The sequence below is a fragment of the Capra hircus genome, chromosome 18 (assembly GCF_001704415.2).
Source record: "Capra hircus breed San Clemente chromosome 18, ASM170441v1, whole genome shotgun sequence".
NCBI classification, from domain to species: domain Eukaryota; kingdom Metazoa; phylum Chordata; class Mammalia; order Artiodactyla; family Bovidae; genus Capra; species Capra hircus.
This window is the reverse complement of record NC_030825.1, coordinates 19,178,171-19,195,443: the sequence shown is the minus strand read 5'-3', so window position 1 is coordinate 19,195,443 and position 17,273 is coordinate 19,178,171. Positions and strand designations below refer to the sequence as shown.

Genomic DNA, 17,273 nt, shown 5'->3' with positions numbered 1-17,273 from the left:
GCACCCCTTCATCCATCCTTTGAGAAGGAGGGTCAACCTGCCCCAGCACCATAGCCCCCTGAGGTTCATCACGGGGCTGCCCAGCTGGCTTTATTTTTGTGTAAACAAGTCTCAAAACTACAGCAAAGCACATTATTTGGGGAACAACAAACTGAGCAACTGCTGAGATTATAATCATCCGAATTGAAATAAGGCTCCTTAAACTGAAAAGGCCCAATCAGGGGAAATGGGCATGTTGACAAATAAAAGACCCAACTCAGATTGCCCTGTTCAAAGCCTTTTACTCTCACAACATTTAACCTTGGCTGCTGCCATCCGTCCCATCCCTCCAGATACATTTTTTGTGAGGGGCACTTAGCTTACTGTTCTAGGAGCAGGCTGGAGAGAGGACCAGGGCCAGCGCACTCAGGATGGATGCACAGGGGAGGGGTCGGCAGAAGGGGGGTCCTTACAGCAGCCACGCTCCCCTCGTGCTGTTCGTCATCACACAAATGAAACCAGTGCAGCCCATACCCTTGGGCAGACTGCAGAAAGGGGAGGGGTGCAGAAACGGGGTGAAGACAACCCCGAGATCCCCGTCAGCTTGAACGTTTCAGAACTCAGGGAGAAGGCAGATGCAAGGAAAGACCAGCTGTGCCAGCCACCTTTTCATTTCCAAGTGAATGCTTTGATAGATTCTACTATGTGCCAGGCATTCTTTTAACTCATTCAGTCCTCTCAATAGCCCAATGAGATAGGCAACACTATTATTATTTCCCTGTTCATGTGAGAAAACTGAGGCACAGAGAGGCTGAGTAACTTACCTAAAGCCACACAGCTTGCAGGCAGGAGAGCCAGGGTTCAAACCTAGTTAGTTGGTTCTGAGTCGGTGCTTTCACCCACCAGGCTGTGTGTGTGTAGTCACTCAGTTGTGTCCGACTCTTTGATCCACCATGCTACCCTGCTTCTATCTTTTGGGAGAGAGTATGGTCACAGCAGAAGATCAAGAGGGAAACCCAGTGACTAATATCAGATCCTCGGCTTCCCCTTTTCACCTAGAGTAAGTACAGCTAAAGAAATAGAACAAAAATGAGTATAAAAATCACTTTCAAAAAGGAAATTGCAGTCATTTAAAAATGACTAATCCTCAAAAAGGGCTGATAGGAAATGGGTTATATGGGTCTTCTGCTGTCGGCTGCAGGAAGAGAACAAAAATAAGCATAAAAGTGGGCAGAAACTTCGATAAAAACTCAATTAGGTAGTAAAAAGAACATTAACTGGGCTTCAGGATATATCAGCGGAAGAAGACCCCAAGCTCACGTGGCCACACTGGGTCAATTCTGCAGGCTGAGTCTGCAGCCTTGAGAACATGGCCTCACACACACCTTGACTAGGTGGAGTCAAGTGGCCACCACCCAGGATGGCTGGGACCCTCAGCTCCATGCTCTTCCTGTCACAGAGAATCAAGGTCGGAGCTGCAGAAGAAGTCCAGGAAGCCAGGGGGAGAGTAGCTAGCCCACGAGAGTTTGCAGAAAGGGGCCCTTCCTGCAGCGAGGGGCACAGGCTAGGAAGGTGGTGGGGGGAGCCGTCCATCACTGAAGCTCTGCACGAGGAATAGATGGCTCTGAAAAGAACACTGAAGGTGTTGCTGCCGTGGGCGGGAAAGTGAAAACAGCTGATGCCCAGGCAGCTCCAGGTTTCTAGGACATTCCTGGAATGGGCAGTTCCATTCAGGTGAATAAAAATGACCGCCAGGCTCCAGAGGGGGAAAAAAGCTGAGCAGCCCCAGGAGTGAAGTTTCCACCAGGTCCACCAGTGACCCCAGCACAGGGGACTGTACTGGGGGCTGCCCTGGACGCTGCCCCATGGAGAGTCCAGGCTGCACACAGTAGGTGGATTGGCGCCTGTGGGAGACGCACTGGGGCAGAGGAAAGAACACTGGACATAGAGTCCAGTGAGAGACCTGGGACAAGAGTGCCTGCCCTGCTCCTTACCTCTTACCAGGTGGCAAAGCTGGCCATCCATCCCAGAATACTCCTTGACTCAATTACATGCACACATGCAGAATCAACATCAGTGCAAGGGGGAGGGGAGGCAAGAGGAAGTGAATGGGCCATCGCTCGTCTTACCTCACAGATGGGGAGACAGAGGCCACAAGGCAGGAGCAGACAGATCCAGGACTAAACTCACAAAACCCACTGTAGTTACTGCTTCTGGAGCATTCTGTATAAACCAGACGCTCTGCCAGCATTTTCTCATTTGGTTTTGACAACATCACTATGAGACAGGCACTATTATTACACCTCCTGCTTTATAACTTGCAAACTGAGGCTCCAGGAAGGAAAGAAACTTTCTGAGCACACAGAGTTAGCAAGCAGCAAATGCACCACTACCCCCACCCCAAAGCCACTCACGATTAGACTACACTGCGTCTCCAGGCCCAGTTCAGAGCCCGCCCCACTGCAGAAGCTGCTCGGTGCCAAGCACTGTAACTCAAGGAGAGCCACGAAGAGGTCTCACACTTTACAAGCCCACCTGCCACAAAGATGTGTCCCAAAGCAGGCAAAGTCAGCAGTGAATCACCAGAAGCTGGCTCTGATGCCAAGCACCAATGAATGTGGCTGCCCTCTTTTTCAAAACTATTTATTTGGCTCAGTCAGGTCTTCGTTGCAGCACGTGGGATCTTTAGGTGCATCACGTTGGATTTAGTTCCCTCACCAGGGGTAAAACCCGGGCCCCCAGCATTGGGAGCATAGAGTCTTAGCCACTGGACCACCTATGGTAGTCCCATAACCACCGGAAGTCCCTTGTAGCTGGCCTCTTGCCTCACTTGGTGGCAGATACAGCAGGATGCTTAAACAGCCTGGGCAAAACCCATCTGTGAGATTGCAGTAGGCAGAATAATGCGCCCTCCACCCCATGAAATGTTGATGTCCTAACCCCCAGAAACTATGAATACGTTACATTATATGACAAAGGTGCATTAAGGTTGTAGATAGAATTAAGATCACTAATTAGAGGACCTTCAGATAAAGAGATTATGCTGAATTATCTGGGAGGGCCCGATGTAATGACAAGGGTCCTTAATGCAGAAGAGGGAGGCAAAAGAGGAGGTCAGAGTGATACAACTGTTGGCTTTGAAGATGGAAGGAGGCCACAAGCCAAGGAATGTGGGCAGCCTCTAAAAATGGAAAAAGCATGAAAACAGATTCTCTCCAGGGCCTTCAGAAAGGAACACAGCCCTGCAATTTTAGCCCAGGGAGATCCATGCCAGACTTCTGACCTACAGAATTGTAAGATAACAATCTGTTCTTGTTTTAAGCCACTAAATCTGTGCTAATTTGCTACAGCAACAGTAGGAAATGAAAACAGATATTGGTACCGGAGCGGGGGGGGGGGGGGTGCTATTACAAATACCAGGAAAGTGTGGAAGTGGCTTTGGAACTGGGCAGTGGGTAGCGACTAGAATTTTCAGGAGTGTGGTAAAAAAAATGCCTATATTGCCTTTAAAAGATTATTCATAGAAATACAGATATTAATGACTCAGAGAAGACTCAGAAGGAAGTAAGGAGTACATTTGAAAAAAATCTAAGTCACCATAAAAAATACATACATATCATGAACAGACTGATAAGAGAAACAGGAACATTAAAGGGATTGATGGTGAGGGCTTAGAAGATGAGGAACTTGATATTGGAAACTGGAAGAAAGGGATCCTTGTGATATAGTGGCAGGAAGTTTAAGGGAATCACGCCCCCCCACTTATGTGAAAAGCAGGACTTATAATGGGTAAAAAATGGATATTTGGCTGAGAAGACTTCCAGACAACTTATTGGAGGTATGGCCAGTTTCTTCTTGCTTCTTATGGTAGAGAGGAAAGAGATGGATTGAGAGAAGACCGTTACAGAAGTTCTCAGCTGAACCAGATTGCAAAAGACATTATAATTAAGAGAGTCACTATCAGCAAAGCATGCTCTAGAGAAAAGACTGAGAGTGTGACTATACAGTTTGCTTGTATCTCAGAAAAAGCAAAAGGTTGGAGCACTCAGTCACACGAAAGGCTCTTCGAAGAGATTAAGAACGTGATTCACCAGAGAGTGTCTAGGAAATTTGAGGGCATTGCCCTGGAACCATCACAGCAGAAGCCGAAAGTGGAGATGGGATTATCTAGGGGGAAAAGAAATCTACAGAGGGACCTCTTATCCAATGGAATAGTTTCCCCATGACATACACAGGAGACCACCAAGTTTCCTGAAAAGTTTACACCAGCAGAAACACTGCCAGCCTGGACCAAAAAGGAGATGAAAGAAGACTGTGGAACCCCCAGATTCTACAGGCAGGAAATAGGCTAATAAAATGGCTTGGCTGCAAACGTGCTACTTTTCATTTAAAAAAAAAAAAAAAGATGACACAGAGGGCAAAGCCAGAGTGTAGAACTTTGAGCCTAGAGGGTGAGGCCATGAGCCCAGGGTGAAACCATAAGCACAGTGCATGAGATCACTGCTAAACTAGGTTCAGATTCTGGCACTAGATAGCCATGGGCAAGTACATCCCCTCTTTGTGCTTTCCTTTTCTCAACTCCGGAGAGAATGAATCAGATGAATTGGTCTTCTAAGAGCCTTTGTAGCTCTAAGAGTCTGTGATCAACTAGTGATGGCTTCCCTGCATACAGGAATAAGGAATGGCAGATAGTAGGTATCCTAGCTCTCTGCTGGATATCTCCCTGTCTTTCCCTCAGCACATATTTGTTGAGCCTGCTCTATATGCCTGGACCTCTAAGGGTTTACAGAAGGTCCATTCTTAGGTTTCTCTGCTCTTGACTGCCCAGCCTCTCTGTCAATTAGTTACTATCTCAAGTTTCAACTCTCAACCAATGCTTTGCTACTTTGAAGCACTTTGAAAGAGGAAAAAAAAAAATCTTTCATGTAAGCAGTCTGTCTTGCATCTAGGTATTTGATTTTCCTAAAGGGACATCTGAAGGTGTGGTGTAAAGGATGGAGGCCCAACCCCTTAGAAATCAGGAGTCCACCCTGGGAAGAAGAGGGATGAGGCAGCTGGAGGGTCTCTGCTCAGAGATAGGTTAAGAAGCCCCATAGAGGTTACCAGGAACTGACATGGCTCCAACTGAAATCATGAATTAAAATTATGCTTTTAATATCAGCAACTCATAGTCACCCTTCTCTGCTCCAGGGAGTGCAGAGTGCCTTTGTGGATACGACATCATCATGCCCAGTGAGGCCACAGACAGGGAAATTGGGGATCATTCTTTCAGTTTGGATATAAAAAATAAGCAGGTGGTGTGGGAGGGTGGTGGTTTCAGGGGTCAACAGACAGCACTGGGGTGGAGGCTGGGATGCAGAGGTCAGCAACCCCAAACTGAGGAGAACGAAGGCATTCTTGCCCTTAGGGGCTGCTTCCCCAGCTGGCCCTGGTGGGTGAAGGGTCGGGTCCCATTCTCTGACCTGCCTCTAAGGGACACTGGGCACATAGCCTTGAAAGCCTGCAGGCCGCCCAACAGGCTGAAAGCCATGGCTCTGCGTGCCTTTTTCTAGCTGTCTCTGGGAGCTGCTGAAATGCCACCTGACAACAGATAACTGCCATCCGGGCCCTTAATAAATCTTCTGGGGAGTCAAAACCACCCGCGTTACTTTAAAGAGACTCAGTCAATATCAGGGACACACCAGCCATTGGGAGACAGCAGAGCCACGGTTTGAGAGTTCAGGCTCACGTAGACTGAGTTGCCACCACTAGCTGTGTGAGCACAGCTTTCTGAGCCTCTGTTTCCTTATCCAAAGCATGGAGGCAATACTGTCTACCTTGGGACTTCCTGGTGTTGCAGCAGCTAAGACTCCATGTCTCCAATGCAGGCGGCCCAGGTTTGATTCCTGCTCAGAGAACTAACTCCCATATGCAGCAACCAAGAGTCTGAATGTCGCAACTGAAGCTCCCACAACTCACAGATTCCGCATGCAGCAATTAAGACTCAAGACCACGTGTGCCACAGCTAAGACCCAGCGCAGCCAAATAAAAATGCATAAATAATTTTTTTTTAATTTACCTTATTTCTTTAAGTGTCTACCTTAAAAAATGTGCATTTGCTGCTGAGTGTTCAGTAAATGCTGGCTACAGGACAAGAAGATCACCAGTGTAACTCGTACTACTTTCATTAACTAAATCCCATCAACTGTCTGGCATTTAAAATTTTACACAGCATTTTCAAACCCGTTATCCCTCTGACACTGGAGCAGCTTTTCATGGCTGAGGTGGTGGTGGCGGTGGTTATTCCCATATTACAAGTAAGCAGGGTGCCACACTCCCAGGTACCCCGGAGGGAACCCAGCTTCCCACCCAGCCTGTATCCCTCTTTCACAAAGTATCTGCGTTTACACTCTAAGCTGTGTGGTCAGCTCCAAGGATAAGAAAATAGAACAGAGAGGTTAGATCACATCCAGATGTCACAGAGCAGATGGTAAATGAAAAGGCTGGGATGTACCCTCGGTCAGCTGGACTGAGAGGAATGATCACCTGAGCAGAGGGGCAGAGACCACCGTGGCTGTCCTCCTGCCAGACAGTCTGGGGACCACCTGGTCATCAGTTATTATGTAAAAATGCCAATAGCTAGAAATCAAGAACTCGAGTGTCTTAAACCAGGCCCATGTTTTCTAGAAGGAGGGGGCAAAGACCTGGAGGCACGGGACCTGGTCTGGTGCATCCATGATGGATCAGCAATGTGGCTCCCACTTAGAACCAGACGTGCTTCCTCTGTTGTCTGTCCAGACCCACGGGGCTCCCTTCCCCATCTCAAGGTGTCCTGGCCCTGAAGGCACCTGTGTTTGCTTAGTGGCTGAGTCCAGCAGCTGGACTTCAGAGCCTCAGATTCCCAGCTCCATCACGTTAATAAATCTCAGTTTCACAGAAGAAACCAGCCTCAGTTTTCTCATCTGTAAAATGGGAACAATAGCAGTCCCAATTATAGAGTTACTATGCAGAGGAAATACATGAATTTTTGTAACACATTATATAAAAGAAGGGCTTCCCAGGTAACACTAGTGGTAAAGAACCTGTCTGCCAATGCAGGAGACATAAGAGATGGAGGTTCCATCCCTGGGTCGGGAAGATCCCCTGGAGGAGGGCATGGCAATCCACTCCAATGTTCTTGCTTGGAGAATCCCATGGACAGGGGAGCCTGGCAGGCTACAGTCCATAAGGTCACAAAGAGGTGGACATGACTAAAGCGACTTTAGCAGGTACACATGCACCCATATATGAGAGATGTTCTATAAAATAAAAATAGTCACTGGCTATTGGCTCCTTCCCAGCTCAACATAAGGTCACAGAGCAGAGAAAGGGAGAGAGAGGCAGGCAAGAGAGACAGGCAATGGCCATGATGGTTTGGATAGCACAAGACAGTGAGAGGTCCCATCTTCCTGAGTCCTGATTAACAACCAGGAAGGTCTAAGTTAAGGACCAGCAGTTACCACCTTAGAAGGTGGTTTTCAAAGCAAAAGACATCCAGCCCGTACAGAGGCCCATTGGGTCCTTGCATTTACAATCCTAGGACATCAGAGAGCAGAGAAGCCTTCAAGAGCACCCAGCCAATCCTCTCGTCATATAAACACAGAAGCTCGGGCTTCAGCAGCCTTGCTGGAACTTGGACCTGAGTCTCCAGGCGCATGATGGAAGGGATGGGGAATGAGGTCGGACTCCCAGGACACCCTTGCCCCCTTCACCCACTAGGGCTGAAGGAGACAGAAAGGAGACATCCTCCTTTCCCCTTGAAGCCTCTGACCTCACAGAACACACAGCCTGCCTGGCTGCTCCATCCCTTAGATAAATTTACTTAGCACTGATATTGAAAATGCAATTGAGCTTGAGTTTTATTGCAGAAATTAAACAGACCAGGGGGTGGGGGGAAAGCCAGTGCTCATTAACTCACCCGAGAGCTGGCGATGATCAAACTAGCTAATGTGGAGTGTCACCATCAACTCCTGCCAGGAAAGGAGGGCCCGATATTCCCCCACCAGGGGCTCCCCAAAGATGGGGCGCTTGCAGCTAGCAGAGGAGCTCTGGAGAGCTTTCCCATCAGCCCCCTGGCTGGGGCTCCCTGCACACCCCACCCTCAGCCCACCGGCCTCCCACCGTCACAGACTCACAGACAGCACCTCTGAAGTCACCCCCGTCAGCCTTTACGGAACAACACTGCCAAGGGCCGGAGCGAAGGGCTCTCTGTTCAACTCAAGAGAAAGCGAAATGCTTTCGGGGTTGAATCACTGTTTTTCTTTACTCCCTTTGGAGATCGGCAGAGCCCACATTCGGCCGTGTTCGTGGACCTGGGACTGGAAACAGCTGCGCTCTAATTACATGTAAAGTGTACCAAAACATCCCTTTTATCACAGACTGGAAATCTGTTAGCATCTGTCTCTCCTTTGTTTCTTCCACAAGATACAAGCTTGTTTCTACATTTTTCTCACCTGTAGCGGTGATTAAAATTCATTATAAATGAAAGGAGTGAACAGAGAAACAAGTTCCTCTGTGTACCGTTCTAAACTCAAATTAGAAACAGCTGTTTGCTAATTCATGCAGCGATGTTTTGTCGTGCTCTGTGAATCAATAATAACTCACCCTATTGCTGCAGAAATTTTTGGATAATCCATACATTTAACTCAGTGTTGTGTACTCCAGGCAGAAATGTGAAGGCAGAAACTCCCAGCTGCCTCTAACCAGGCACGAGGGGACTCTGGTTTGCTCCCTGGAGATGTCCACACTGCCCCAGCAGACAGCCCCAAACTCGAGGGTCCCAGCAACTCTCCCCTAGACCAGACCCCGGTAGGACCAGAAGGAAACCCCGAAACAGTCTTCTCATCTCCTCCCCTCTCCCAGAACCAGCAAAAAAAAAAAAAAAAATCAACTCTGATTAAACGCAAACCACACACATCCTCCAGCCGCCGGAGGGAACAGCAAAATTAAAAGTCTAATTGGTACCCGGAACAATTTAAAACTATTAAGTATAGGTGAGGCTTTTCTGTAAGAAAATAATCCTTTGATTAGGATTAAGTTTATTTGGATAGCATTCTTCCCGTTCCTACATTTTAGCTGCAGATGTCAGAGCTATCGTCTGCAAGTCCTCGAAGCTCCTGAGAAGTATTTGGGCATCTCCTCTGCCAACTTTAGTGAAGAGAGCATGTGGCATCTGGAGTGGAGGCTCTGAAAGGGAGAGGATGTTCTTTCCACATCGTGGGGAGGAAAGAGCAACACCTTCAGAAGCCCTGTACTGCTACCACAGCATGCCCAGCTTACTCAGCAGGTGCTCCTCCAAGACACTGCCTCCAGGAAGCCTTCCCTGACTCCCTCTGCCACCATCAGTGCCCCTCCCTGACCCTGGGGATACTTCCACGAGGCCACTTTTCACCCTGAATTGTGGCATCTGACATCACTGTTATTTTGAGGCTTTGTGGAGCCTGTGTCTCCTGTGTCCTTTCAGGTCTGAGACACAGTCACACTGAGCCAGTTTTTGAACCTCAGGCTAGTATCACCTCCCACTCCCCACAGCCTAGTCCCACTCTGCAGCCACCAACTGCAGAGCCCTCCGTGAGTGCCAGGCACAGCGCCAAGCTCCTCATAAGCTTTACCTCCTTAAATGCCCACCTCCATCCTACATGGAGCCCACCATCATCTTCCTCATTTTCCAGAGCAGACATCTGACTCAGAGAGGGGAAGGGCCCTGAGTTTCACAGCGGTTAGTGGAAGGAGCCTAGAATGATTCCCTATTTCTCCAGAAAGCCATCAAAACCACCTCCTGTCATCAGAGAGCAGGCCTCACCCAGCCCAGCCTCCAAGCCCTTGTTCAGGCCATGGTGCTCACCAAAGATGTCCCTCTATCGGCCACCTAAACCAACCTGTTACTCAGCACCCAGCTCCCTCACCTCCTAGCATATCCCAGGGGGCGGGGGTAGTGGTCTCCCTCATGGGTATGGTCAGGCACTCTGGGCCTAAGGAAAAAGTAGGTCGATGAGTCCAGGCGAGGGGGTGGGTGTGTCTGCCTGAAGCAGCTCCCGCTCCTCTGTGGGGCTCTAGGGAGCTCTGGCCTGGGGGAAGCCAGTAGATGCCAGGCAGCTCACTCCTGGGCAGAACCAGGGACGTGTGAGCAGGAGGGGGAGCCATGCTGGGAGGCGTGCACGCGTGTGTGCGCTCAGTCGTGTCTGTCTCTGCGACCCCAAGGACTGTAGCCCGCCAGGCTCCTCTGTCCATGGGATTATCCCGGCAAGAGTACTAGACTGGGTTGCCATTTCCTCATCTAGAGATGCTGGGAGGTGGGGGCACTCAAACTGGGCTTCGAGGATGGAGGAGGCCCTCCGCCGACCCGCGTTCCCTCAAACATGGGCTGTGCACCACGGTTAGAACCTATGATGATTTCAGGGGCAGCCTAACACTGATCCACAAAGTGAGAAATTCCATGCCCCTTCCATTCCTTTTCAACCATCAGGCTGAGGAGAAGGCCTCCACTTGGTGCTGTGTCTTTAATTTCTCTCCAACGTTCCAACAAAGAAAGAACAGACCCCAAGGCTCAGGGTTTTCAGAATGCCACAACTTCTGGCAGGAATAACTTGAACGTAGGCTTTTCTTTGGGTCTGTTTTCAATTTACTTTTAAGATTACAGACTGCCTACTTATAGCAAATGACACTGACTTTCCATTTGCAAAATTAAGTAAATGAATTAAAGTATGAAAAGAGGACTTAAAACTACTAGGTAAATCATAGCATCAGCGATACTCGAGTGTTGCAGAAGTCATGGCAGAGGGATTCAGTAGAATAAAGCCTGGGACGCCCAGTGCAGAATTGGGCTTAGAGGGACTTCCCTGGCAGTCCAGTGGTCAAGACGTGACCTTCCAATGCAGGGGGTGCCAGCTCGATCCCTGGCTGGGAAGCTAAGATTCCACATGGCTCATGGCCAAAAACACAAAACATGAACCAGAAGCTGTAGTGTAACAGATTCAACAGACTTTTAAAATGCTCCACATCAAAGAAAAAAAAGAAAAAAGAAGTGAGCGTGGAAGCTGGAAAACTCAGAAACAACAGACTTTTAAAATGCTCCACATCGAAAAAAAAAAAGAAGTGAGCGTGGAAGGTGGAAAACTCAGAAATAGTAGGCTGAAGTCTGCATGGTCACTCCTGGGCTCTGCCCCCAAAATGATTTTCCCGCCCAGCTGCTCCAGGAAGTAGACACGAGAGAGTGCCAGGTAGGGCCTGGGAGCCGAGGTTTGGCAACAGCATTCCTAGGAGCCCACTGCCATGCTGCCCCATTCGGCAGCCTCCCCGCCTCAGGCCTCGCCCCTAGGCCCCAGAGACAGGGCTCAGCTCTATGCTCACAGCACTCAGGGCAGGTGCTGGGGGAGGTCACAGGCAGGGCATCTGGGCGGGGCCTTAGCCAGGTTGAGCAGGTCTTGGGGCTCCCCGAAGGAAGGAGGCCCCCCAGGGAGAATCAGAGCTCATCCACACAGGAGCCGCTGCCTCCCCCCAGGTCGGCCTGGGTCCAGGCAGAATGCAACTAAACCAGCCCTAGGCCTCTCCCGCGGGCTTGACCAGCACCTAGGTTCTGGGGCTGGTTGTAGCCCCAAGCAGCTGGGTGACCTTGAGGCAAACCTTTGGCCCCCAGGCTCTCCTCAACTCATCTATAGAACGCAGCTTGTACCCAGACTTTCTCACCGGAGGTGTGGACAGAGGAAGTGCTCCATAAGGGTAAAGAATGTGAACAAAATTACCAGATTCATATTACAATTTTCACAAAACCCAGTATCAGAGAAAACCACATGGAGCCCCTAACCTCAAACTTGAAGCCCCTAACCCAGAGTTTAGAGACACGGAAAAAAGACGATTAACAAGTATATTTCATATTATATATATATATTCTATACGTGCCTCCAACACATGGATAATAAATGACATTTATTGTGCACTAGACATTTCTTGAGTGTTTGCGCCATTGCCACACATTGTCCCATTTAATATTCACAACCATCTGACCAGTTAATGCCAGTCCCCATTCTGTAGATGAGAAAACTGAGGCTTACAGAGGTTAATTAGCACATCCAGATCTTATGGGTTAGAAATGGCCAAGCTGGGCTTTGAATGTGGGTTACCTGACCTCGAAGTCCATGCTGTTCATCACCCTGAGATGCTGTGTGTGTCAATCACCAGATGCCAGGGAATGAAACTGAGTGGGCAACCCCCTCCCAACCATGGAGGCAGCGTCACTTAGAGCCCAGGCTGGATGCCCACCCAAGAACCCTGGGAGAACGTCAAGGTCGTGTCCTCATTTTCAGCTCAGATACCTCTTGACGAGGGATGTGTTCCTCTGGCTCGGGGGGGTCAGATCTCCATGGACAAGGCAGGCACACTGTCTGACCTTGAAGCCCACATCCGCTGCTTTTCAGCTCAGTCAAATCCCTCCGAGGCCCAGCTTGAGGGTGCCCCCTGCACCTGGAGAACTGAAGAGCCTCCCACAGCTGGGGGGATGGCTGCTCCCTCAAAACACGCACTCTCTTTGCCCCATGACGTGCGCCGCAGCAATTCTGCCAGACAGTCGCAGCGTGGCCCCACCTTACAGAAGAGGACCCTGGGGATGGGGAGCCGAAGGGGCCTCCACGGCAGGCGCTCCAGGTGAGGACATCACAGCCCGTAGCTCGGTTTAGCCGCAGCTGCGGTGGATGTGCTGAGCCCCAGGGCCTGAGGTCTCATCTCCAAGGCTCTGCCTGTCTTTAGAAGGGTGGGCAGGAGCTAACGCACCCCCAAAGTCACCCTCAACCACAGAAGGACTGGAGCCTGTGGGGCGTCCTGCACAAACATGAAGTTCCCGGCAGAATCGAGCCCGGAGGTCCACAGCCGTGACTTTGACACTCCTCCCCAGTGTTGGCCTTTCCCTTCCCTGCCTCACCCTGCCTGCCCCTCACTCCTTCTTCCTGGAGCGCCTACCTTCCCATCACAGAAAAGAAAGTGAAAATGTCAGTCGCTCAGTCGTGTCCACCTCTGCAATTCCATGGACTGTAGCCCGCCAGGCTCCTCTGTCCACAGAATTCTCCAGGCAAGAATACTGGAGTAGGTAACCACTCCCTTCTCCAGGAGATCTGCCCGACTCAGAGATCGAACCTGGGTCTCCGCATTGCAGGCGGACTGTCTACCACCTGAGCAACCAGGGAAGCCCCAGGAATTTAGTCGCTCAGTTGTGTCTGAGTCTTTGTGACCCCATGGACTATAGACTGCTAGGCTCCTCTGTCCATGGGATTCTCCAGGCAAGAATACTGGAGTGGGTAGCCATTCCCTTCTCCAGGGGATCTTCCCAACCCAGGGATTTAACCCAGGTCTCCTGCATGGTAGGCAGATTCTTTATCATCTGAGCCATGAGCTAAGCCTCGCCTGGACCTCAAGTTCTGCGTTCAGGAGAGCCATCCTCAACGTGTACCTGAGGTTGTGGCACCAGGTTCGGAAGCCGAGCCTACAGAGGATTGCCTACGCTCACATCACCTTCCAGACCTTTGTCCTATTTATTTACTTACTTTTATTATATTATTCAACTTTGTCCTTTCACCTTCCTCAGGACTAACAGTGCTACATACCTGAGTTTAATCCCAAATAATTATCTTGATGAAATCATGGGTATGATGTTTTGTAAAGTCCACTAAAAGACATAAATAATTACCTTTATCAGAATTGCATGAACTGGGACTTCCCTGGTGGCCCAGTGGCTGAGAATCTGTCTTGCAATGCAGGAGACATGGGTTTGATCCCCAGTCGGGCCCCTAAGATACCACATGCCGCAGAGCAATAAAGCCTGTGTTCTGCAACCACTGAGCCCACGCACCACAGAAAAGACCTCACACGGCGCAACAAAGATCCCACGTACCTTGGCTAAGACCCGACACAGTCTAAATCAATAAAGTTGACTTCCCTGATGGCCCAGCGGTTAAGACACCAAACTTCTGATGCAGGGGTTGCAGGTTTGACCCCTGGTCAGGGAACTAAGATCCCACATGCTACATGGCATGGCCCCCAAAAAATTTTTAGTAAAGTAGAAATTGCCTGAACTGTCTAGAATTGGGCTGCCAATCCCTCAAAGTGTCTCAGGCATCCATTGTGAGCCCCTGCTCTGGCCTACATTTTGGGCAGGACTTGCAGGGCTTGGTGTGTCCCTTGCTCCCCTCCAGGATATGAGCTTGTTGGGAACACTGGAGCTGTGTGCCCAGCACAGTGCTTGGCCAAAAGTGGGCAGGGGAGAAGAGGTGGGCTGGGCCCCACGGCAGGGGAAGAGCCTGAGGATCCCCGTCGATGTGCCAGGGCCAGCAACACAGCCACTCTGAGGCCCCTACTCACCCTTTATACTCATCCAAATCTGCAACTCAGCAGAGAAAATTTCAATTTTCCCTGGATTTTCATGTTTCAGCCTCCAGAAAAATTGCCACTGTGGGCTTTGTTGCCTAGCTGTCAGCCCTAGATCACTGAGGCCTCCCCAGCCCCACCTAGAGAGGGAGGAGATTAGAGCAGCTTAGCAGGCCTGGGGAAGACACAGAGACAGAGGCAGCAGCAAGGGAGGTGGCCACCTGGTCCAGACCACAGTGACGTGGAGGAGCCCTATGTGGCTGAGTTGGCATGACAGGATCCCCCTTGGAGCAGCTGTGATTTGACTTCCAAGTGACAACAAGGCAATTGATGTCCAGACATCTCTACTGGGGCATGTCATCCCCTGGTCTCTTCTCGGCATCACTGCCCCTTCCCTGGGCACCCCTACCCCCTGCCCCTACCTTTGCTGCCTCAGCCTGAATGGCCTCCACCTCCTTACGCTGTAACCAGGCCCTCATCTTACCCTGCATTGTGACTGCTGTCCTAAAAAGACTTGAAAATCATCATTAACTGTATTTACTGAGCACTTACTATATGCCAGGCTCTTTTTTATTTAATTATATTATTAGGCATAAATGTTCTGCATGTCTTAATCCTTTTAAGCCGCACATAAACTGGCACCCCACTCCAGTGCTCTTGCCTGGAGAATCCCATGGACGGAGGAGCCTGGTAGGCTGCAGTCCAGGGGGTCACTAAGAGTCGGACACAACTGAGTGACTTCACTTTCACTTTTCACTTTCATGCATTGGAGAAGGAAATGGCAACGCACTCCAGTGTTCTTGCCTTGAGAATCCCAGGGACAGGGGAGCCTGGTGCGCTGCCGTCTATGGGGTCACACAGAGTCAGACACGACTGAAGCAACTTAGCAGCAGCAGCAGAAATATTACCAGAAACACATTTGACAGATAAGAAACCTGAGACTCACAGGCTGAAACAGACCTTTGGGGGCACCCAGCCACCACCCATTGTGCACACAGGGACACTGAGAACCCTGAGGTCTGAAGGAAGGACTTGCCCCAAGACAGAATCCAGCAGAACCTGGAGGATGTGACTGCCTGACTCACTGGAAACCCCCCACGCCAACACATACACCTTAGAGAAGACTGAGAAAGCTAATATAATGTAAAGGGGTAAACTGAGAAAGTCCACCCACTGAAAGTGATGGATCACCCAGGAGCCTTGGCACAATGTGCCACCCACGACATCCTGCCCACAGGGTGTCTGGGAAGAGGAGACATTGCCCCCAGCTCAGCATCCCTGAGGGTGAGGGTGCTATGCCCACGGCCGGCTGGGGGCCACTGTCCCCAGCAGGGGTGGCTTCCATCTCTTCTCAGTGCCGGGCACAGAGTAGGTCCTTGACATTTGCTGAATCTTCCATGAGTGAACGAGGGACAAATGAATGTTTCAGCCAGGTCATTAGTCAGCGCTGGGTGCAGGGCTGTGAACAAGCTATGTATTCCTTACACCTCCATTCACATTCCATCTAAACAGCACTTCAGCTGTCCTTGTCCTTCTTCTTCCAAGAATGTTATTCTTGGGTTATTCTGTAAGGGTCTCCCTACAGGTACACAGGCCTTAGAACTGCCTAGAGACAACTCTGAGAAGCCCCAAATTTGTGGATCCCTGGAAGTCCCCACAAGATGCCTGCCAATACATATACGCTGGATGACTGAATAAATGAGTGACTGACTGAATGAATGAAAGCGCACATTTCCGGTCTTGTCCTAGAGGGAGCAACTGGTAAGTGGCATGAATGACTGGGTGGATGGAAGGATGCATTAAGGGATGGAAGGATGGAGGGATGGAATACTGAAGCCCCAGGGCTTGGTCTAAAGAACACCTTCCTATCCATGGCATGAATGAGAGAATGGAAGAATGGATGGATGGATGACAAAGCAAACCACAAAGAAGGTGCCAGGAGCCACTCAAGGAAGCCCCGATCAGATGGAGGCCCAGGGGCTGGCGTGTAGAGGCTCCAGCTGGCAGCTGAGGGGTTAATGGGCTTGCCCACTTGCTTGACCACCTGGGCCCAGAGGGGTCACCCCGCAGAGCCTGTCCTGTGTCACCAGGTCCCTGGGGTGTTCACATATTGTGGCAGAATGCAACTAGTTCAGTCTTCAGCATAGCCTTCATTTGTCAGAGAGGAAGAAAGGACATGTCAGGGTGGGAAAGTGGGTGGCAGGGACGGAGGCAGAGCTCAGCGACCCAGCCTCAGCCCAAGCCCCTGAGAAAGCCTCGCTCAAACCAAGGAGACACTGGGAGTGGCCAGGAGGGGAGAGTCGGAGGTGGGTGGGTGCGGGCCTTCTATTTATTCAGACTAGAGAAGAAGAAATGAATAGCTCTAATAAAATAATGAGCCAAGAGTCCAAGCTCTCAAAGGTACAGCCTCAGCAGTGTGACCTGGGGTGGGCTGAAAGGTTTGCACTTTTGTCTGGTAAAACTAGGCAAGTGAGTATCTTTGCACACAACACACCGGGGATGAGAGAGAGAGAGAGTGTGTGTGTGTCTCTCCAAAACTCACCTCAAATCTCCCTACTGCCCACTCACAAATAAGTGTGCCCTCCCACAAGGCACACACAGCCAAGTGGCCCCCTTGTAAGTTTTTCTGGGAGGAAGTCAGGCCAGCCAAGCACACGCGGCTATCACACCTTCTCGGCCACCGCTGCCCTGAGTTTCTCCTTCCCCTGCCCAAACAGGAATTGATCACTTCCTGTTCATCTTAGGACACTCCTTGCATTCATTCATTCCTTCTCCAGACACTTACTGACATCTACTCCATCCGTGCCAGGCTGTCTCCAAGTGCTGGGGCAGCAGACACACTGGCCAAGGGGGCCTGGCTCCAGGGGCCTCAGGAGCGTGTCCAGGACAGCTCTCGAGCCAGAGAGCTAGGTTCCCAGCCGGGC

At 50.3% G+C, this 17,273-nt stretch overlaps 1 protein-coding gene across 1 annotated transcript in view; it reads right to left on the bottom strand.

Annotated features, from left to right (window-relative positions):
- Positions 1-17,273, bottom strand: part of ZNF423 (zinc finger protein 423) — a 343,420-nt gene that overhangs the window by 149,621 nt on the left and 176,526 nt on the right. The window lies entirely within an intron of this gene.